This window comes from Salvelinus fontinalis, chromosome 28 (genome assembly GCF_029448725.1).
Source record: "Salvelinus fontinalis isolate EN_2023a chromosome 28, ASM2944872v1, whole genome shotgun sequence".
Taxonomy (NCBI): domain Eukaryota; kingdom Metazoa; phylum Chordata; class Actinopteri; order Salmoniformes; family Salmonidae; genus Salvelinus; species Salvelinus fontinalis.
Genome location: NC_074692.1, coordinates 34,478,032 through 34,502,958, shown reverse-complemented (window position 1 = coordinate 34,502,958; position 24,927 = coordinate 34,478,032). Strand labels below are relative to the sequence as shown.

The window sequence follows — 24,927 nt, the reverse complement described above, 5'->3', positions numbered from 1 at the left end:
CTGAAACATCGGACATAACACTGCAGGGAAACTCTCTTCCCAGATTACACACATCATGGAACTGTAGCCTATTCCGTTTCAAAATCATTTGTTAGGAGTATAATTATTTGAATAATTTAATAATGACGACCACATTAACCAAACTTCTCTTATGTTGTAATTTGTGTTGTGTTTAAACAGCAAATCCTCATGCTTTCCTTAAAAAAAAAAATTAAAAAAACATCTTAATTAAACTCTTTTATTCCAATGAGAGGTTTGGCCATCTGAGCTACGTGCGTAAGTGCTCCCATGTGTACCAACAGTATGCATTAACAATGTATTTACAGCTATGGTATTCCCCCTCGTTAAGCTGTGATGGAGAGAAAACCCCTATCCACAGTACCTTCAGTATATGTAAACTGTAGGTTATCTATATACTCTCGTTATATACTGTAGATATGGGGTATCTAGACAATGGGTATCTATATATAGTGCATATAGATATCAGGTATCTAGATATGGTGTATCTAGACAATGGGTATCTAGATAATGGTGTATCAAGATAATGGGTATCTAGATATGTTGTATCTAGATATGGTGTTTAAAGATCATGGGAAAGTAGATATTGGGTATATATAAAATGGGTATACAGTCTATATAATGGGTATCTACATAATGGGTATCTAGGTATTGGGTATACACTATATATAATGGGTATCTACATATTGGGTATACAGTATATATATTGGGTATCTAGATATTGGGTATACAGTATATATAATGGGTATCTAGATATTGGGTATACAGTATATATAATGGGTATCTAGATATTGGGTATAAAGTATATATAATGGGTATCTAGATATTGAGTATACAGTATATATAATGGGTATTGGGAGCCCCATATACATATTGGGTATATTTAAAAAAAAATATTTTACTAGGCAAGTCAGTTAAGAACTAAGTCTTATTTACAGTGTCGAACTACACCGGCCAAACCCGGTCGACGCTGGGCCAATTGTGCACCGCCCTATGGGACTCCCAATCACATTCAGTTGTGAAACAGCCTGGATTTGAACCAGGGTGTCTGTAGTGACGCCACTAGCACTGAGATGCAGTGCCTTAGACCGCTGCGCCACTTGGGAGCACCATATACAGTAGATATTGGGTATAGACATTGTATACATCCTTTGCATCCGGAAAATCTATTCTGATCTTAGTTTTCTGCTGCTGCATTTTTGTCACAGAGCGACTCTGATGATGATGGTGTTCTCTCTCTTTTGGATGTTTTGCCCCAAATACATTTAGATCACGTAGAATAAATATTTCACACTATGAGTCTACACAACACACACACACACACACCAGTTTTCCGACTGCCAATCATACAAGTTGAATTTATGCTGAAGCCAATTGTCCTCATATCTTGTCTCCTGTACAGTACAGATATGGTTGTCTGTCCTCTCTACTGTAACTAGGCTGAACAAACATTTAAACACAACATGTAAAGTGTTGGTCCTATGTGTTATGAGCTGAAAAAAAAGACACCAGACATTTTGCATATGCACAAAAAGCTTATTTCTCTCAATTTCTGTGCACAAATGTGTTTACATCCCTGTTAGTGAGCATGCTTCCTTTGCCAACAATAATCCATCCACTTGACAGGTGTGGCATATCAAGACGCTGACTAAACAGCATGGTCATTACACAGGTGCACCTTGTGCTGGGGCCTGGAAACAATAAAAGGCCACTCTAAAATGGGCAGTTTTGTCACACAACATAATGCCACAAGTTTTGAAGGAGCATGCAATTGGCATGCGGACTGCCAGAATGTCCAACAGAGCTGTTACCAGAGAACGTAATGTTAATTTCTCTACCATAAGCCACCTCCAACATCATTTTAGAGAATTTGGTAGTACGTCCAAACGGCTTCACATCCACAGACCACGTGTTTGGCATCGTGTGGGTGAGGGGTTTGCTGATGTCAAGGTTACGAAGAGTGCTCCATCATGTGTCAGAGTGCTCCATCATGGGGTTGTGGTATGGGCAGGCATAAGCTACGCACAACAAACACAGTTTGAAGGTCCATTGTCATTTATTTTAATTTTTACCTTCATTTAACTAGGCAAGTCCATTAAAAACAAATTCTTATTTTCAATGATGGCCTACGAACAGTGGGTTAACGTCCTTGTTCAGAGGAAAAACAACATATTTTCACCTTGTCAGCTCAGGGATTCGATCTTGCAATCTTTCGGTTATAAGTCCAATGCTCTAACCACTAGGCTACCTGCCGCCACGTCATGCCATTCATCCGCCACCAACACCTCATGTTTCAGCAAGATGTTGCAATTCCTGGACATTGAAAATGTCCCAGTTATTCCATGGCCTGCATAACTCATCAGACATGTCACCTGTTGAGCATGTTTGGGATGCTCTGGATCAAAGTGTACGACAGCGCGCTCCAGTTCCCGCAAATATCCAGCAACTTCACACAGCCATTGAAGAGAAGTGAGATAACATTCCACAGGCCACAATCAACAGCCTGATCAACTCTACGTGAAGGGGATGTGTCGCGCTGCGTGACGCAAATCGTGGTCACACCAGATACTGACTGGTTTTCTGATCTACACCCCTACTTTTTTTTAAGGTATCTGTGACCAACAGATGCATAACTGTATTCCCAGTAATGTGAAATCCATAGATTAGGACCTAATGAATTTACTTCAATTGACTGATTTCCTTATTTTTTTATTTATTTTTTTATTTAACCTTTATTTAACCAGGTAGGCAAATTGAGAACACGTTCTCATTTACAATTGCGACCTGGCCAAGATAAAGCAAAGCAGTTCGACACATACAACAACACATAGTTACACATGGAGTAAAAACAAACATATAGTCAATAATACAGTGAAAAAAATAAAAAATAAGTCTATATACAATGTGAGCAAGTGAGGTGAGATAAGGGAGGTGAAGGCAAACAGATATATATATAAATAAATAAAAATATAAAAAGGCCATGGAGGCGAAGTGAGTACAACACAGCAAGTAAAATAAAAACTAAAAAAACACTGGAATGGTTGGTTTGCATTGGAAGAAAGTGCAAAGTAGAGACAGAAATAATGGGGTGCAAAGGAGCAAAATAAATTAATAAATAAATACAGTAGGTAAAGAGGTAGTTGTTTGGGCTAAATTGTAGATGGGTTATGTACAGGTGCAGTAATCTATGAGCTGCTCTGACAGCTGGTGCTTAAAGCTAGTGAGGGAGATAGGTGTTTCCAGTTTCAGAGATTTTTGTAGTTCGTTCCAGTCATTGGCAGCAGAGAACTGGAAGGAGAGGCGTCCAAAGGAAGAATTGGTTTTGGGGGTGACTAGAGAGATATACCTGCTGGAGCGCGTGCTACGGGTAGGTGCTGCTATGGTGACCAGCGAGCTGAGATAAGGGGGGACTTTACCTAGCAGGGTCTTTGAAATGTAACTCAGTAAAACCTTTGACATTTTTACATGTTGCGTTTTATATTTTTGTTTCATTATATATACTATGTACTTATACCTGCAGGCCTAATGTGTGCCAGGTGTTGAAGGGAAATAGATACCTGAGGCTTAAACACTCCTCCTCGTCACCATGGACGAATCCCTTATGGCACCCTATTCCCTTCGCAGTGCACTACAGTACATAGGGCCCTGGTCAAAAGTAGTGCACTATGAATGGAATAGGGTGCCATTTGGAAGACACACACTGTTTCACTGAGCTGAGTGTGTCTCTGAGTGCTTTAGAAATGGGCTTGGAATCCCGCATACCATTCTCCTCTCCAAACAACCAAGGGCCCAGCGCAGAGAGATGGGAAAGAGCGAGCGTTTGCTTGGCTGCCGCCAAAGCACTTGACACACGTACAGTTAAATGGAAGTCGTTTCATGTCAAAGCGTTCACAGTGAAGGTGTAATTGAGTTTGTGCTGAAAGCCTGGTAATGTTTGCGTGTGCGGGGTGTGTGTGTCGGGCCCTGTGTATAAGCAGGAGCCGGTTAAGCTGCAGTGAATGATTCTGTTGTTGGCGTTGGTGTTCGGGGGATTTGGGATGGCCTTAACATTTTGGAGATTTGTGGCCCGCAGCGCTGCTCTGGATAGGTGTCCTGTTGACTAACTGTCTAGTGCTTAACATACGAACACACCACATCGTCTTCTCAAATCAAACTGGAGAGGTTGACTGGCAGTATTAAATACACACAGTTTAACAGATTATTGACATCTCCTTATACATGTTTCTATTCTATTTTCTTCTATTCCATTCATATTTTATTTATATTTTAGTGTATTGTTGGTGAATACCTAATTGTACTATAGAAGTACTATAATAGTAATACTACAGTAATTATAGTAGAACTATATTGTAGTAGTTTGTAGGGAGGCATCACCTTCTGTGCTGGTGGGGGGGGGGGGTGCAACTGCTATTAACGAGTTGTGAAGAAACAGCGTTGTCTCCCCCTGAGAGTCAGCCTCAATTCTTTCCAATTGCATTAGTGAAAACATTTGCATAAAAAGCAAGCGGATTGGTTTTCAGGCAGCAGTCTGATTCTGATGAGGCCTGTGACATTTAGAAAGAGGAGAAATGGAAGAACGGGTCGGGAATATCTGATGAAAAAGAGCAGCAGAAGACCTGTCAGAATTACATCCTGGTGATGTGGATGACACATATCTGGAGCAACCTTTTATTGCGTTTGGAAATGATTGAACAAAAGTTTGTGTTAGCTAGGCTATTATTTATCTTGTCCTGTGGGTTTGCCAAGAAGTCTCTAGTGATATAGACAAATGCATGATCTACATTTAAGTAATTTAGCAATTAGGCTTAAGTGCGGTGCTCAATGGCACATCAACTTTCTTTCCTTCTCCTAGTCGGCTTGGGGATTCGATCCAGCAACCATTCGGTGACTGGCCCAATGCTCTTAACCACTAGGCTACCTGTCGCCCTACCTACTCTCCATACCTAAACCAGCCCAGACCTCATCATAACTACACCAGTCCTTACACCAGCCCAGACCTCATCATAACTACACCAGTCCAGACCTCATCATAACTACACCAGTCCAGACCTCATCATAACTACACCAGTCCAGACCTCATCATAACTACACCAGTTCAGACCTCATCATAACTACACCAGTCCAGACCTCATCATAACTATGCCAGTCCTGACCTCATCATAACTACACCAGTCCAGACCTCATCATAACCAGTCCAGACCTCATCATAACTACACCAGTCCAGACCTCATCATAACTACACCAGTCCAGACCTCATCATAACTACACCAGTCCAGACCTCATCATAACTACACCAGTCCAGACCTCATCATAACTACACCAGTCCAGACCTCATCATAACTACACCAGTCCAGACCTCATCATAACTACACCAGTCCAGACCTCATCATAACTACGCCAGTCCAGACCTCATCATAACTATGCCAGTCCAGACCTCATCATAACTACATCAGTCCAGACCTCATCATAACTACACCAGTCCAGACCTCATCATAACTACACCAGTCCAGACCTCATCATAATTACACCAGTTCAGACCTCATCATAATTACACCAGTCCAGACCTCATCATAATTACACCAGTCCAGACCTCATCATAACTACACCAGTCCAGACCTCATCATAATTACACCAGTTCAGACCTCATCATAACTACACCAGGAGTGTTTGGTGTGTTCTCGTCTTCTCAGAGAGAGCACTGAGGTTTCATGTTAACTGATCTGATGTGCTGTATAGATCCTCTGACATAAGCTGCATTTAGATAAAAAGCACATCAAATAGTGGAATTTGGACTAGTGTCAGTAAGTATGGGGTGTGTGCAGTGTGTGTGTGTGCTTGTGCTCCTTTGTATATGCATGCAATGTGTGTGTGTGTTCATGAATGTGTATCCTTTTCTATCTGTGCTTATTGAAGGCTATTCAGAAATAACTGTAGGCAGCTACCAACCGGTAGATTCTTTCTTCCCCATAATGACTTTGGACCGGTGCCGTGGTGAAGAGAAGAAGGAGACTGTTTACAAATGGATTCCCTTGCCAGTCCAGACTGACTCTGCTGAGGCCAGGTTTCATTGACTGAAAGCTCCTGTATCTGGCTACCTCACTGCTCTCTCCTGCTCTGATTATACCATATCTGGCTGCTGTTTCCCGTGTGTATAAAGAATGGTCCACCACCCAAAGAACATCCAGACAACTTGACACACCTGTGGGAAGTATTGGAGTCACCATCCCTGTGGAACGCTTTCGACACCTTGTAGAGTCCATGCCCCGACTAATTTAGCCTGTTCTAAGGGCAAAAGGGGGGGGGGGGGGGTGTACACGTCAATATTCCTAATGTTTTTGAACACTCAGTGTATGTTTTGATTTCTAACACATTTCCAAGGCTGCATGAGGATTTGAAAAAAGTCTCATGAAAGGTAAGCGCTCTGCTCTGTTTCTTGCGCAGACTGCACACCCTTCATCAGTCTCTCATTCGCTATTTGACAAGCGCTTGATAATATTCTCACCCATCAGACTATTCTCCATTTAATCTGGTCTTTACATATAGACTACTAATATTATTTTCGATTTAGTATGGCCCACAAATAAAAAAAACATATCATCCGTAGCCTGCACTTGAACAGAGGTTATGTGCTGTTCCGTTTTTTGATATGCCAGTTAGGCTATACCATTTGTAAAGCAGATTCATGTGCTTCATTTTAAGACTAAAGTAGCACAAGAAAGCTAGGATCCTTTTTTAAATAGTGACCTGTCAAAACTCTGTTTTCACACGTGATTGATTGTGTAATTACTGGGCTTATAAGAGTACTTTCAGGCTCCCGAGTGGCGCAGCGGTCTAAGGCACTGTATCTCAGTGCTAGAGGTGTCACTACAGACCCTGGTTTGATCCCAGGCTGTATCACAACCGCTGTGATTAGGAGTCCCATAGGGCAGTGCACAATTGTCTGGGGTAGGCTGTCATTGTAATATAAGAATGCAGGCCATCAAACCCTCTCTTCAGCAAGCATCCCATTTTACTACGTTTGGAAACCCCCAGCCCCTCACATATCCCTGGGTCTGTCTGTAGTTAAGCATCTCTCTCCTCACCTGGTAACTCCTACTCATGCATCATAGTTTCTGACTGAGTCTTTGTACAACTGACTGACTGTTTGAGGAGAATGGGGATGGAGATGAGACTGGATGCATCCCAAATTAGATGTATGATTCCCTATGTAGTACACTACTTTTGACTAGAGCCTATAGGAAAGAGGGTGCCATTTGGGACACAGTGTTAATGGGGGTGGAGGGGCTGGGTCCTCTTTGAGGATAATGACAGACCACAGGAGGATGGAGGGATGGAGGGATGAAAGGATGACGATGGAGTGGGAGATGGAAACAGGCGTGGGGGTTTAGGGTAAACTTCAGTGTTGGTGGAATGTGTGTGTGTGTGTGTGTGCATCCCATCTCTCTCAGCACAGGGAGTGTCAGGGGGTTCTGGGCGGTGGCCATTGTGGTCCTTTTTTCCGGTCCTCCCCCTCTAAACTCTTCCCCAGACAGGCTTCTGTTCAACACACACTGGCGAACCACTGAATGTATGGGTAGTGGTGTGCTTTAGTGTATGTTTGTATGCAGCTGTCTCTCTCTCTCTCTCTCTCTCTCTCTCCCCTCTCCCCCCTCTCCTCCCTTCCCCTCCTCTCTCTTTCCTCTCCTTGCCTCCTCTGATATCCTCCTATCTCCTCCCTTCCTCTTCCTTCCTCTCCTCCCTTCCTCTACTCCCCTCTCCTCCCTTCCCCTCCCCTCTCTCTCCTCCCTTCCTCTCTCTCCTCTCCTCCCTTCCCTTCCATTCCCCTCCCATCTCTTTCCTCTCCCCCCTGCCCCTCCTCTCTCTTTCCTCTCCTCTCCTCTCTTCCTCTCCTCCCTTCCTCTCCTCCCTTCCCCTCCTTTCTTTCTCTTCTCCTCCAATCCCCTCCTCTCTCTCTCCTCCCTCCCTCCCTTCCTCTCCTCTACTCTCATCTGCCATGTATAATCAGTCCAATACCATGGCCCTGTTGTTAACCTCAACAGGGAAACACAACTAACACCCATATGGTTCCAGGGCAGTCTTCTCTTGCTGGCACCACACAGTGAGAGAGTGGGCTGGGCATTAGCGGTTTAGTTATGTGCTGTGTCCCAAATGGCACCCTAGTCCCTATGGCCCCTGTTCAAAAGTAGGGCACTATATAGGGGATAGGGTGCCACTTGAGACCCTGGGGTCTGTTAGGGTCTATGTTAGCCTTTTGTCTTCTGCGTTACAGAAAGGGGAACCAGGCCTGCAGTGCTGTTAGCAATGCTAACAATGTGTTTGCATGAATAGAGACAGAAGGATTGGGGCTTGGAGAGGTTTTGTTAGGACTGTAAAAGGGGGGAAGAGAGACAGAGAAAGAGAGACGGGGGAGATGGAGAGACACAGAAATAGAGAGAAAGAGAGAGAGACATGAGGAGAAAGCGAGATGAGCAGAGAGCAGGGTGAGTGAGAGCAAGACAGAGATGGAGAGAGACAGACAGAGAGAGTATTTCTTAGCCAACACCCCCAGTACTCCACAGCATGCCCCTGACTTGCAATGGCTGCCCAGAGCTCAGACAGAATCCTCATATTTACTTGGCTGAAAGTGAGTTAAGTTTGGTTGGAAGTGGGAAACAGAAGAAAACGTTGGTCTGTGTCATGTGGCTTTGTGTCCGGCCGCTGATCTAGCAGCTACTTCCTGTTGACTCCTGGATGGTGCTCTGCAGAGGTCAAGTTACGGCCGACGCCCTGGGACAGGCTGCCATGCCAACCGCAGAGCGAGAGATGGAGTGACAGACGGAGCTCATTATTACCAAGCCTGAAAAGCCAATTTATGCTTACTACTGCTAGACAATAGTCGAGCTGTAGCAGAAGCTGATTGACCATGCAGAGCCTTTGAGCCTAGCCTACTGTAGTCTAGCTGTAGCAGAAGCTGATTGACCATGCAGAGCCTTTGAGCCTAGCCTACTGTAGTCTAGCTGGTGCTGAAGCTGAAGCTGTGATTGTTTTTGGGACTGTCATGTTCCTGATAAGGAGCTCTCTTTCTGTCTCACCTCCTTTCCCTTTCTCAGTTTCTCTCTTTCCCAATTAATGTTACCCTCCCTCCCTCCCTCCCTCCCTCCCTCCCTCCCTCCCTCCCTCCCTCCCTCCCTCCCTCCCTCCATCCCTCCCTCCCTCCTTGCATCACCTTGTGCAAATCACCACTCCAGGCTCACTTCACCCTAGGATGCAAAGGACCTCTGTCCTCCTGTCCTCTTGTCCCCCTGTCCTCTTGTCTTCCTGTCCTCTTGGCCCCCTGTCCTCCTGTCCCACTGTCCTCCTGTCCCACTGTCCCTCTTTGTCCCTCTCCTGTGTCAGAAAGTCAAGAGATGCTCTCTCTCTCTCTCTCTCTCTCTCTCTCTCTCTCTCTCTCTCTCTCTCTCTCTCTCTCTCTCTCTCTCTCTCTCTCTCTCTCTCTCTCTCTCTCTCTCTCTCTTTTCTCTCTCTCTCTCCTTCCCTACCTCTTTTCTCTCTCTCTCTCTCCCTCCCTAGCTCTTTCCTGTCCGGTCTCAGTGAGTTACATTCATAGAGTGTAGGAAGATGCAAAATGAGCAGCTCCTCTCTCTCTCTCTCTCTGTGCAACAGGATAGTGAAGTGATTGGACATGACAGATGTGATAGTTATGTAAAGCGTGTTGTGAGAAGAGAGAATAGAAAAGGTGGTGTCAGGTTCACTGTGTCAGTCAGTTAGTCCGGCCTGATCCGACAAGGCAGCTCTCATCTCTTCTCCTCTCTTCTCTTCTCTTTTCCTCTGGTAGACAACATAGAATTAAGCTGTCAAGCATCTGCCTGTTTCAACACTGTTTGTGTGTGTGTGTCCAAGACTGGAGGACATAAACAATGTTTAGATAGTGATGGTGGAAGGCTGTGGCGGTCATGAAATGTTGTCAGTCGGTGATTGTCAAGCAAATAACAGACAATCTCGGTAATTGACCGTTAATTAACATAAACACTTTCAGCATCTCCTGGCTTCAAAACATTTTTTTCATTTTTTATTTTATTTTAATTTAACCTTTATTTAACTAGGCATGTCAGTTAAGAACAAATTCTTATTTTACAATGACGGCCTACCACGACCAGTCAGACGACGCTGGGCCAATTGTGCGCCGGATGTGATACATAGTCTACAAGCCACTGATGCAGACCTTTGGAAGATCTACATTGTAAAAAGTCTAATAAATCCATGTAATATAGCCTACATCCTCACAATAAATACAATGTTCATTTTCGACAGGTCTAAAGAAACGTGAAATGAAGAATATGTAGTCTATTTCAGAAGAACAGAATAGCATGTCCTTATGTTAGGCCCTGATCTGGCTTTTTTCCTACTGTATTATTGACTGTATGTTTTGTTTATTCCATATGTAACTCTGTGTTGTTGTTGTTTGTGTCACACTGCTTTGCTTTCTCTTGGCCAGGTCCCAGTTGTAAATGAGAACTTGTTCTCAACTAGACTACATGGTTAAATAAAGGTGAAATAAAATAGAAAATAAAAAAATGGCTGTGGGCTACACTAGTTCATTTAGCAGACAGAATGTTCTTAGAATTGCGTGGTATTATTTTATAGTATGAAGAATACAATTGAACAAAGCTGAATAAAATAGAAAGGATGTTTTCTCCAAACGATTTGAGGAAATGCACACATGTGGCTATTCTGTGTTGAGCGTTCTTATATGCTTAATTTAGAGTTATTTATCCAACTTTAGTTGTGGTACAAACGTTGGGCTATATGTTTGGATGTTTAATACATTGTAAGGCTGCATGATGCGACTCTAATGATGATTTGGAAAAAAAGCTGCATGAAAGGCATGAGCTCTGATTGTTATGCATGTTGTACGTACCTCATTAGTCTCTCATTCACAATATGCCTCGAATTTCCCTGCGGCATTCCCTCTGTGTGGCCGTAATGTCCCCTAAAACAAATCCATGCCTTTTGCTGTAATATAATCATTATTATTCCCGTCTCTCGGCTGCTTGCTCCGAAGCACATCTCACTCACGTGGATCTCTCAGATAGCTCAATTCTTATTTGCCAATGCCCATCATGTGATCGGGTCGTTCTCACAGGCTACAAGTGAACACATCGGGGACACAACTGCGCAAGTCTTTATCGAATTTTGAGGAGCATATTGAAGATATTGGATATAGGCCAACAAGATGAGTAGGCCAACAAGATGAATAGGCCAACAAGATGAATAGGCCAACAAGATGAGTAGGCCAACAAGATGAGTAGGCCAACAAGATGAATAGGCCAACAAGATGAGTAGGCCAACAAGATGAGTAGGCCAACAAGATGAATAGGCCAACAAGATGAATAGGCCAACAAGATGAATAGGCCAACAAGATGAATAGGCCATCAAGATGAATAGGCCAACAAGATGAGTAGGCCAACAAGATGAATAGGCCAACAAGATGAATAGGCCAACAAGATGAATAGGCCAACAAGATGAGTAGGCCAACAAGATGAGTAGGACAACAAGACGAATAGGCCAACAAGATGAGTAGGCCAACAAGATGAGTAGGCCAACAAGATGAATAGGCCAACAAGATGAGTAGGCCAACAAGATGAGTAGGACAACAAGACGAATAGGCCAACAAGATGAGTAGGCCAACAAGATGAGTAGGCCAACAAGATGAATAGGCCAACAAGATGAGTAGGACAACAAGATGAATAGGCCAACAAGATGAGTAGGACACCAAGATGAGTAGGCCAACAAGATGAATAGGCCAACAAGATGAATAGGCCAACAAGATGAATAGGCCAACAAGATGAGTAGGCCAACAAGATGAATAGGCCAACAAGATGAGTAGGCCAACAAGATGAGTAGGCCAACAAGATGAGTAGGACAACAAGACGAATAGGCCAACAAGATGAGTAGGCCAACAAGATGAGTAGGCCAACAAGATGAGTAGGCCAACAAGATGAGTAGGACAACAAGATGAATAGGCCAACAAGATGAGTAGGACACCAAGATGAGTAGGCCAACAAGATGAATAGGCCAACAAGATGAATAGGCCTTAGAGCCGCCCTGTCCCATAGAGCCGCCCCGTGTTTTCTGACAATTCTATCAACTCATACAACAAACAATTGTTTTTGACTATCAGAATGCAATTGAATTTATCTGAAGGTAAATGTGTTTGATGTGCCTAAGCTTTTAGATTCATATAATGAGTTTAAATCAAAATGGATTGTTATCTGCTGTTGATATGAATCAAATCAAATTGATTTATATAGCCCTTTGTACATCAGCTGATATCTCAAAGTGCTGTACAGAAACCCAGCCTAAAACCCCAAACAGCAAGCAATGCAGGTGTAGAAGCATGGTGGCTAGGAAAAACTCCCTAGAAAGGCCAAAACCTAGGAAGAAACCTAGAGAGGAACCAGGCTATGAGGGGTGGCCAGTCCTCTTCTGGCTGTGCCGGGTGGAGATTATAACAGAACATGGCCAAGATGTTCAAATGTTCATAAATGACCAGCATGGTCAAATAATAATAATCACAGTAGTTGTCGAGGGTGCAACAGGTCAGCACCTCAGGAGTAAATGTCAGTTGGCTTTTCATAGCCAATCATTAAGAGTATCTCTACCGCTCCTGCGGTCTCTAGAGAGTTGAAAACAGCAGGTCTGGGACAGGTAGCACGTCCGGTGAACAGGTCAGGGTTCCATAGCCGCAGGCAGAACAGTTGAAACTGGAGCAGCAGCACGGCCAGGTGGACTGGGGAATGAAGAGAACACACATTGCTCTTCTAATAGTTCTCTGTTAGTATGTATAGTGGGGTACTCAATTACATTTTGAGAATGTGCGGACACACAATCGTGTGTGGTCCGGGTAGATATCGTCATTAATCGGCGTAGTAACAAATCCCCACCTCACAACCCATGCGACCCCAAACTGTTCAAACTGTTCACAACCCTTTTGTTGGCAGAGAGAAAATGTTGCTGTTTTAAAGGTAATTGTACACATTTTACCATGTCTCATGTGCATTCATATGATACTAGGAGTGGACACCCCCGACAGAGTTTAGATTTGATCGGTCCGTATTGACCCCCATTCTGGGTCCGTTCCGCTTGTTGAGTGTTGTGTTCTAATTGTTCCTAGTGAGTATTTTTGTTTTACACGGTAGAAAGTTAAAGTTATGTCAGACACTGGTTTTATATTCCCGGTAAAACCCCAAAACCAATTGTTTGTTTTGCTTGCTTCCCCGTTTAGGAAATTATTACTAAAGACTTCATATAGTTGTTATTAAGGTCAAATTACCTGTATTCTTTTCTCTTTGGTGTAAACATATGACATGGTTCAAACATCATAAACCACTAGAGATTTGGAGGGGATTCAAAATAATCACCAGAACACTAACGGATCCCCAACCATGTGTTTTAGTGGCATCACATATAGCTCCAGGTTTGAGCAACCAATAAATGTAACCAATAACATCATGTCAGGATATAGAATTCTTAATGTGTGTGGGACTGGACATGACCTTTCCTGTGAACTGTGAACTCCGACTCTGAAAGGGTCAGCCACCGGCCACTGAGGTCTCTTGTTTGCGTCCCATATGGCACCCTATTCTCTATACAGTACACTACTTTTGACCAGGGCTCATAGGACATCGGTCAAAAGTAGTGCACTATGTAGGGAATAAGGTGCTATTGGGGATGTAGCTCAGCTCTCTGTTCCAGCCCTGCTCCAGAGGAATGACAGGCTCAGCCACACACACACACACACACACACACACACACACACACACACACACACACACACACACACACACACACACACACACACACACACACACACACACACACACACACACACACACACACACACACACACACACACACACACACACACACACACACACACACACCCCCCCCCAAAGGAAGTCACCGGCTCTCTAAATAAATGGAGAGTTATTTCCCTGCAGCAGGGGCTTGGCTTGATAGAGGCCCAGCAGGCATTTTGTGGTCGAAAAAAGCTAATTGTCGCCTTTCCCCTCCTGCAGTTGCAGGAAGCACCCACTGACAGACAGGACAAGTGGACAGCAGGGATAAGTAGTGGACTGGACCAGACTTGGGAGTTAACAAGACAAGGAGTGGACAGCTAGACAGCATAGGGAGTGACATAAATGAGTGGGCAAGACTGAGGATTGTACAAGGCAAGTGGAGTACAGGAGAGTACAAAACATGGAGTGGACATAGCTGAGTGGGCAGGACACAGAAGTGTACAAGGTAAGGTGTGGACATACAGGGAGTGTACAAGGTAAGGAGTGGACAGCATAGGGAGTAAGAGGGCAGGACTGGGGAGTGTACAAGGCAAGGAGGAGTGGACAGCATAGGGAGTAAGAGGGCAGGACTGGGGAGTGTACAAGGCAAGGAGTGGACAGCATAGGGAGTAAGAGGGCAGGACTGGGGAGTGGACAAGGCAAGGAGTGGACAGCATAGGGAGTAAGAGGGCAAGACTGAGGAGTGTACAAGGCAAGGAGTGGACAGCATAGGGAGTAAGAGGGCAGGACTGGGGAGTGTACAAGGCAAGGAGTGGACAGCATAGGGAGTAAGAGGGCAGGACTGGGGAGTGTACAAGGCAAGGAGTGGACAGCATAGGGAGTAAGAGGGCAGGACTGGGGAGTGTACAAGGCAAGGAGTGGACAGCATAGGGAGTAAGAGGGCAGGACTGAGGAGTGTACAAGGCAAGGAGTGGACAGCATAGGGAGTAAGAGGGCAGGACTGGGGAGTGTACAAGGCAAGGAATGGACAGCATAGGGAGTAAGAGGGCAGGACTGGGGAGTGTACAAGGCAAGGAATGGACAGCATAGGGAGTAAGAGGGCAGGACTGGGGAGTGTACAAGGCAAGGAATGGACAGCATAGGGAGTAAGAGGGCAGGACTGGGGAATGTACAAGGCAAGGAGTGGACAGCATAGGGAGTAAGAGGGCAGGACTGGGGAATGTACAAGGCAAGAAGTGGACAGCATAGGGAGTAAGAGGGCAGGACTGGGGAGTGTACAAGGCAAGGAATGGACAGCATAGGGAGTAAGAGGGCAGGACTGGGGAGTGTACAAGGCAAGGAGGAATGGACAGTACAAGTTAGACAGCATAGAGCATGGACATAGCTAAGTGGGCAGGACTGGGGTGTTACTGTTAACAAGGCAAGGCGTGGAGAGGACAGAGAGCTAAACAGAGACATGAACAAGGGAAGGAGTTGACTTTGACTTAGCTAAGTGCACAGGATACAGTTAAGTGGATTGTGGGAGGTGGGGAGAGCACTGCAAAGATAAGGTTATGACAACTAGGGTTGGCAGTATGCAGATGTTCATGTTGTTATTCCTTTTCTCATTTATGCTATTAGGCTATTACCCCCGCAAAAAAAAGCCCACTGGGCATCTATTATCAGAATGCAAAGAAATGTTTTGACGCGTGCTTTTCTGAAGGAAGAACAGTACTGGCTATGGAACACAGTGTGTTTCCCTCTGTGTCTGTGTGGAGTCTGGAGTCGCTAGGGCAACGGGGCCTGCCTTCTCGGCTCGGAGAAGTAGGGGGAGGAGCAGAAGGGCCGAGAAGAAAGAGAAGAAAATCAACGCAGATCTAAAATGCTTGTTGTATTTCCCTACTCGGCATCAAACACATTTTGTGCTTCAGTTGCACTTTTCCACTCGGATGAAAATTCCCAAACGGCCGACAGCGCTCTGACTGATGCCACAACAGTGGTAGGCCTGATCACCGACAATGACAAGCCAGCCTATGGGGAGGAGGCCAGAGACCTGGCCGTGTGGTACCAGGACAACAACTTCTCCCTCAACGTGATCAAGACTAAGGAGTTGCTTGTGGACTACAGGAAAAAGAGGACCGAGCACGCCCCCATTCTCATCAACGGGGCTGCAGTGGAGCAGGTTGAGAGCTTCAAGTTCCTTGGTGTCCACATCACCAACAAACTATCATGGTTCAAACACACTAAGACAGTCGTGAAGAGGGCACGACAAAACCTATTCCCACTCAGGAGACAAAAGATTTGGCATGGGTCCTCAGATCCTCAAAAGGTTCTACAGCTGTAACATCGAGAGAATCCTGACTGGTTGCATCACTGCCTGGTATGGCAACTGCTCGGCCTCTGACCGCAAGGCACTACAGAGGGTAGTGCGAACGGGGCCAAGCTTCCTGCCATCCAGGACCTCTATGCCAGGCGGTGTCAGAGGAAGGCCCTAAAAATTGTCAAAGACTCCAGCCACCCTAGTCATAGACTGTTCTCTCTGCTACCGCACGGCAAGCGGTACCGGAGTGCCAAGTCTAGGTCCAAGAGGCTTCTAAACAGCTTCTACCCCCAAGCCATAAGACTCCTGAACATCTAGTCAAATGGCTACCCGGACTATTTGCGTTGCCACCCCCCCCCCCCCTCTCCACCTCTTTACACCACTACTACTCTCTGATGTCATCTACGCATAGTCACTTTAATAACTCTACCTGCATGTACTGTACATATTACCTCAACTAACCGATGCCCCCACACATTGACTCTGTATCGGTACCCCCCTGTATATAGTCTCGCTATTGTTATATTACTGCTGCTCTTTAACTACTTGTTACTTTTATCACTTATTCTTATTCAGATTTTTTAGAAACTGCATTGTTGGTTAGGGGCTCGTAAGTAACCATTTCACTGTAAGGTGTTGTATTCGGCCCATGTGACAAATACAATTTGATTTGATGAGTAGCTACTTTTTTTAGCTACTTTTCCCAGTGTAGCCAGCCTACTCTTCTCTGGTAAACTTTTCTCTGGTAAACTTTTCTCTGGTAAACTTTTCTCTGGTAATCTTTTCTAAGATTAACTTTATCCAAAACATTAGGAAGTGTAGCTGGCTACATTTTTTCTATGATAAATAAACATTAGAAATACGATGGGCATGCATCGTTTTTTTGCAAAAAATACATTGCTTTTTCATTGTACGCTCAAAAGCACAGCATTTCTGTTATCATCTGATGAAAATGAAGCTACTTTCTGCCAAATGTGTTGCACTAATGTGTTTTCTGTGATGGACAACTATAGTTGCACATCCCTGATCACTCTCTGGAAGAATAAAAAACACTGTTGACTTTCAATATAAAACATGATGCCTGTCAACACACAGCTGGACTCATCTGCTCCTGTTTTCTCCCGTTGTGCTATTTACAAACAAACATGTGACTGGTTCAACTGTTCTGAGGAACTACGGAAAGCTTTATAAAGTAAAATAATGTGACAGATGAAATGAAGAACCCTATCTGAACATGATAATCTCCTAACGTATTGCACAAGTTGACTGCAGGTATTTATTTAAAAAGTAGATACAAATATTAAAATGTATTACTAAACTTCAAAGAAATAGCTTCAACGGTATTGACTGTATTGAAAAACCATCCCGTGGCTTTTTCCAAATACCCCGGTATACGGTATATACGGTATACCGCTCCAGAGTAATTATAACCCATATCTACTGAATCAAAGTTCTGCAATAGTGTGCAACTGCAGCCCCCCATTCGGGGCGTTCCTGCATGTGGGCGTTCCTGCATGTGGGCGTTCCTGCATGTGGTCATTCCTGTATGTGGGCGTTCCTGCATGTGGTCATTCCTGTATGTGGGCGTTCCTGCATGTGGGCGTTCCTGCATGTGGGCGTTCCTGCATGTGGGCGTTCCTGCATGTGGGCGTTCCTGCATGTGGGCGTTCCTGCATGTGTGCGTTCCTGCATGTGGGCGTTCCTGCATGTGGGCGTTCCTGCATGTGGTCATTCCTGTATGTGGGCATTCCTGCATGTGGTCATTCCTGCATGTGGGCGTTACTGCATGTGGTCATTCCTGCATGTGGGCGTTCCTGCTGTGTACCGGAGAAAACCGTGCCCGACAGATGGAGGCAAAGGACACTGTCTACTGGTCTCCTCCGCTTCCCGCTAGCACAGCAGGGGTTGACACCGTATGTTAGCTAACTAGCCTCCCGTCTGCTGTGTACCGGACTAGCTGGCTAAGCTAGCAAACAGTGTCCTTCGCTCCCACCTGCCAAACACCTGCCCTCACCGTCGTTAACAGAACTGGGGAAAAACAGTGCCCGACGGGCGGGGACGAAGGACATTGTCTACCGGTGTAGGTGTGCCAGCTACCGTTGTTGCCCCCGCCCCTTCTTCTGTGGGGTTTATCGGTGGCTGGCATCCTACATTATTGTGCATTAATTTCACCTACTGTATTGGAGTGCCCCAGCCTCCCGCCTGTCCTAGCTGTCCTAGAAGCATAAACTGGGGTTCCTGTAGATGCAGGAATGCCCACATGCAGGAATACCTCGAATTGCAGGCCACAATTGCACCCTTCTCAAATTCTGTGTGAACTCAACAGACACAATAATTTATGTAAGTTATTAAACCTTAGTGACCCTTAGGGACATCTTGGTTCCCGGACCTCTGTTTTACGACCCGGGTCTTAGCCCTGTAAGTTGTTTAGGCATTGAGCCAATGCTATTCCATTGCAAGGCATTGAAGCTCTTTGAAAGTGGCTGAAACTGAATGGGCTTGAAACCCGAACTGAAAGGACAAGAGTCCCTGATTTAGTTGTCTGTCTGTCCCTGTATTCATCCCAAATGGACCCATATTCCCTAGATAGTGCACTACTTTGGACCAGAGCCCTATAGAACCCTATTCCCTAGATAGTGTACTACTTTAGACCTGAGCCCTAAGGCACCATATTCCCTAGATAGTGAAGTACTTTTGACCATTCCCTATGGGAATAGGGTGCCATTTGGGATACATCCGTGTGTTCTGTTAGAGGTGAATACAGGTACAGATCTCTGAGGTGAACAACAAGGAGGTTGGGTGTGTGTGTGTGTGTGTGTGTGTGTGTGTGTGTGTGTGTGTGTGTGTGTGTGTGTGTGTGTGTGTGTGTGTGTGTGTGTGTGTGTGTGTGTGTGTGTGTGTGTGTGTGTCTCCAAACGCCTCCAGTCCCCAGCAGACAGTCTACGTGGCACCATCACGTTGGCGGTCACACATGGCCGATGCCATGAAACTGGATCCACTGGCCCCTCAATAGATCCCTGTAATCGATCCTCTTTCTCAGGGACAGTGATGTTACTGGGATGCCCTCTCTCCCTCCCTTTGACTAGATACATCTGTTTCTCTGTACAGAAAAGCTTCCCAGAGCCACACCGACCACATTAAAACACACACACACACACCCACCCACACAGACACACACACACACACACACACACACACACACACACCCACCCACCCACACACACACACACACACACACACACACACACACACACACACACACACACACACACACACACACACACACACACACACACACACACACACACACACACACACACACACACACACTATCCTTGTGGGGACCAAACAATTCTTATTTTCCCTAAATCTTATTTTCCCGAAACCTAACCTAATCCTAACCTTAAACCTAACCTTAACCCCTAACCATAATTCCTAAACCTTACACCTATTCCTAGTTCTAACCCTAACCCCTAAGCCTAAAATATCCTTTTTCCTCGTGGGGACCCGGCGAAATGTCTCCATTTGTGCCTTAATGTTCCTTGTTTTGCTATCCTTGTGAGGACTTCTGGTCTCCACAAGGATTGTAAAACCAAAAACACACACACACACACACACACACACACACACACACACACACACACACACACACACACACACACACACACACACACACACACACACACACACACACACACACACACACACAAGCCACGTCAGGAGCAGAAATTAGAGATGGCTTAGTAAAAGGGTAAATGGCTGATGATGATCACTGCTTTACTTCCTGCTTGTTCTGTCTGTGCGTTGGGTTTTTGTGTCCTGGACCTTGTGTGTTTTATTCACGTATGGTGTGTCTGTCTTGTGATTTGATATGGTGGTAATATGCCCTTCGTTTGTTGGCTGACCGTAGCAATCAGGAAGATAAAACAGCACGCATTAAACATATTTAGAGAAAATCTCAAAATCAAGGAGAATTCGGAGAACAATCCAGAAGTACAGATAAATGTGTCTTGTTGTGGTCCTTTTCTAAAAGGTTTCAAAGGGCCACATCAGACAAGGGATTTAGTGTGTAAAGATAAAGGTGAAATGCAGGCCTGCTCCCTGTCTCACCATCATACAGTAGCAAAGAGCCAAGGTTCTCTCGTTTCTCTTAGATGGAATCGGATTAGATGTGTAAGAAATCTGATGAGTCAGTCAGAGGAATAGGGGACTTAGCCAAGACTTCCATCTATAGTTTGCAAAGATAGACAAAACAAACATGCAGGGATTTTTCTGATGTGCTTGCCGCTCTCTTTCTCTCTACTGAGTTCTAGAACTACGGAGCTAGAAACACCCCTGACTTCTAGAACCAGTAGTTAGGAGCGCTGAGTTCTAGAACTACAGAGCTAGAAACACCCCTGACTTCTAGAACCAGTAGTTAGGAGCGCTGAGTTCTAGAACTACGGAGCTAGAAAAACTCTTGACTTCTAGAACCAGTAGTTAGGAACGCTGAGTTCTAGAACTACGGAGCTAGAAACACCCCTGACTTCTAGAACCAGTAGTTAGGAACGCCGAGTTCTAGAACTACGGAGCTAGAAACACCCCGGACTTCTAGAACCAGTAGTTAGGAGCGCTGAGTTCTAGAACTACGGAGCTAGAAACACCCCTGACTTCTAGAACCAGTAGTCAGGAGCGCTGAGTTCTAGAACTACGGAGCTAGAAACACCCCTGACTTCTAGAACCAGTAGTTAGGAACGCTGAGTTCTAGAACTACGGAGCTAGAAACACCCCTGACTTCTAGAACCAGTAGTTAGGAGCGCTGAGTTCTAGAACTACAGAGCTAGAAACACCCCTGACTTCTAGAACCAGTAGTTAGGAGCGCTGAGTTCTAGAACTACGGAGCTAGAAAAACTCTTGACTTCTAGAACCAGTAGTTAGGAACGCTGAGTTCTAGAACTACGGAGCTAGAAACACCCCTGACTTCTAGAACCAGTAGTTAGGAACGCCGAGTTCTAGAACTACGGAGCTAGAAACACCCCGGACTTCTAGAACCAGTAGTTAGCAACGCTGAGTTCTAGAACTACAGAGCTTGAAACACCCCTGACTTCTAGAACCAGTAGTTAGGAACACTGAGTTCTAGAACTACGGAGCTAAAAACACCCCTGACTTCTAGAACCAGTAGTTAGGAGCGCTGAGTTCTAGAACTACGGAGCTAGAAACACTCCTGACTTCTAGAACCAGTAGTCAGGAACGCCGAGTTCTAGAACTACAGAGCTAGAAACACCCCTGACTTCTAGAACCAGTAGTTAGGAGCGCTGAGTTCTAGAACTACGGAGCTAGAAACACCCCGGACTTCTAGAACCAGTAGTTAGCAACGCTGAGTTCTAGAACTACAGAGCTAGAAAAACTGTGTTCTAGAACTATGGTGCTATAGGAACACTCTGAGTTAGAGCTGGGACGATAACCCCAAAATTACCGACACCGACATTGCCTTCCTCTTACCGAAGCAATTTTCGTTGATTTTGCTTCACAGCATTCCTGTAGATTGTTCTAAAACAATTATTTGTCCAACAGTAATATAGGCATTATGTTGTTTTATTATGTTGATTCCTGCTATGAAAGTATCTGCCTGTCCCTGTTTGGCTATCGGCTTCTGACTCTCACTCTCCCCACTGTGACACGGAGGAGGGAGACATGCACTCTGAGAAGCACAAGCACCTGACATTTTGCTCAAATGCTATTAGGGAAAAAATACAGTTTTAAAAGCAACTACTTTTGTTCTATTACAGAGAGGAGACTCACCGCTTTCTGTCAGTATATAGCGTATTTCTCACCTCTTAATATTGAGTTCATGGAACCATTTTACAACCAGAGTAGGCTGTCTAGTACGGTGTTGATGCGAACGCGGAGCTGAACTTGCCATTTGCAGAGAACAGGCCTACCTTAAGTAGCCTAGGTCTACCGCTGAAAAGTTTTTGTCGGACATTAGCCTACATTTTCTGATGAATCAGTTAGCCTACACGGCTATCTAGTGACAACATCATATTTAGAGTTAGCAATCTAGCTAAGTGTTTTAAGGTCCCACTTCCTCAGGTGGTGAAATACACTGCTCAAAAAAATAAAGGGAACACTTAAACAACACAATGTAACTCCAAGTCAATCACACTTCTGTGAAATCAAACTGTCCACTTAGGAAGCAACACTGATTGACAATACATTTCACATGCTGTTGTGCAAATGGAATAGACAAAAGGTGGAAATTATAGGCAATTAGCAAGACACCCCCCAAAACAGGAGTGATTCTGCAGGTGGTGACCACAGACCACTTCTCAGTTCCTATGCTTCCTGGCTGATGTTTTGGTCACTTTTGAATGCTGGCGGTGCTCTCACTCTAGTGGTAGCATGAGACGGAGTCTACAACCCACACAAGTGGCTCAGGTAGTGCAGTTCATCCAGGATGGCACATCAATGCGAACTGTGGCAAAAAGGTTTGCTGTGTCTGTCAGCGTAGTGTCCAGAGCATGCAGGCGCTACCAGGAGACAGGCCAGTACATCAGGAGACGTGGAGGAGGCCGTAGGAGGGCAACAACCCAGCAGCAGGACCGCTACATCCGCCTTAGTGCAAGGAGGTGCACTGCCAGAGCCCTGCAAAATGACCTCCAGCAGGCCACAAATGTGCATGTCCACAAATGTGCTGTATATAGCCTCACTGGAGGCTATATACAGGGGGTACCGGTACAGAGTCAATGTGGAGACTATATACAGGGGGTACCGGTACAGAGTCAATGTGGAGGATATATACAGGGGGCACGGGTACAGAGTCAATGTGGAGGCTATATACAGGGGGTACGGGTACAGAGTCAATGTGGAGGCTATATACAGGGGGTACCGGTACAGAGTCAATGTGGAGACTATATACAGGGGGTACCGGTACAGAGTCAATGTGGAGGATATATACAGGGGGCACGGGTACAGAGTCAATGTGGAGGCTATATACAGGGGGTACGGGTACAGAGTCAATGTGGAGGCTATATACAGGGGATACTGGTACAGAGTCAATGTGGAGGCTATATACAGGGGGTACCGGTACAGAGTCAATGTGGAGGCTATATGCAGGGGGTACCGGTACAGATTCAATGTGGAGGCTATATAGGGGGTACCGGTACAGAGTCAATGTGGAGGCTGTATGCAGGGGGTACCGGTACAGAGTCAACGTGGAGACTATATACAGGGGGTACCGGTACTGAGTCAATGTGGAGGCTATATACAGGGGGTACCAGTACATAGTCAATGTGGAGACTATATACAGGGGGTACCAGTACAGAATCAATGTGGAGGCTATATACAGGGGGTACCAGTACAGTCAATGTGGAGGCTGTATGCAGGGGGTACCGGTACAGAGTCAATGTGGAGACTATATACAGGGGGTACCGGTACAGAGTCAATGTGGAGGCTATATACAGGGGGTACCAGTACAGAGTCAATGTGGAGGCTATATACAAGGGGTACAAGTACAGAATCTATGTGGAGGCTATATACAGGGGGTACCAGTACAGAATCAATGTGGAGGCTATATACAGGGGGTACCAGTACAGTCAATGTGGAGGCTGTATGCAGGGGGTACCTGTACAGAGTCAATGTGGAGGCTATATACAGGGGGTACCGGTACAGAGTCAATGTGAAGACTATATACAGTGGGTACCAGTACAGAGTCAATGTGGAGGCTATATACAGGGGGTACCAGTACAGTCAATGTGGACGCTATATACAGGGGGTACCGGTACAGAGTCAATGTGAAGACTATATACAGTGGGTACCAGTACAGAGTCAATGTGGAGGCTATATACAGGGGGTACCGGTCTGTCTTTCTGTCTGCATGGCAGGTAGCCTAGTGGTTAGAGTTTTGGAGTTTTAACTGAAAGGTTACAAGATCGAATCCCTGAGCTGACAAGGTAAACATTTGTTGTTCTTTTCCTGAACAAGGCAGTTAACCCACTGTTCCTAGGCCGTCATTGAAAGTAAGAACTGGTTCTTAACTGACTTGCCTAGTTAAATAAAGGTTAAATAAATAAATATCAGTGTGTGTTCTGTGATAGGATGATGCAGGGGAGGTGGAGATGTTAGGTGTGGGCGGTATACTGGGATATTTGGAAATGGCCACGTCAATACCGTTGAAGCTAAGTTGTCAATATTTGTAGTTACTTTTGAAGTAAATCCATGCATTAGAAGGTGAAGCAGATAGGGTTCTTCATTTCATCTGTCACATCATTTTACATGATGAAGCTTACCGTAGTTCCCCAGAACAGTTGAGCCAGTCACGTGTTTGTTTAGAAATAACATACTAGGAGAAAACAGGAGCAGATGAGTCCAGCTGTGTGTTGACAGGCGTCGTGTTTTATATTGAAAGTCAACAGTGTTTTTTTGCTTCAATAGAGGGATCAGAGTCATCAGGGACAAGCAACTATATTTTTCAATAACAGAAACACCTTCTGGAGAAAATAGCTTCATTCTTAGATGACAACAGAAGTGCAATGCTATTTGGCTGGCAGCCACACAAGTGAATGAGCTTACGATGAAAAAGGAAGGTATTTTTAGCTAAATCTATGCATTTGTATTTGTATTTATATTTTGTATTTGTATTTATTATTATGGACCCCCATTAGCTGATGCCAAGGCAACAGCTACTCTTCCTGGGGTCCTGCAAAAATGAAGGCAGTAATATATATTACAATACAACTCTTAAACATTAAAATACATTTTACAACAGATTTCACAATACATTAAGCGTATGCCCCCCGGCCACTACTCTACAACTACACTATCCAGGTGGACGTGTGTGTAGTGTGTATGTTA

At 45.0% G+C, this 24,927-nt stretch overlaps 1 protein-coding gene across 2 annotated transcripts in view; it reads left to right on the top strand.

Moving 5' to 3' along the window:
* LOC129826627 (kremen protein 1-like) overlaps positions 1–24,927 on the top strand; it is a 120,907-nt gene that overhangs the window by 936 nt on the left and 95,044 nt on the right. The window lies entirely within an intron of this gene.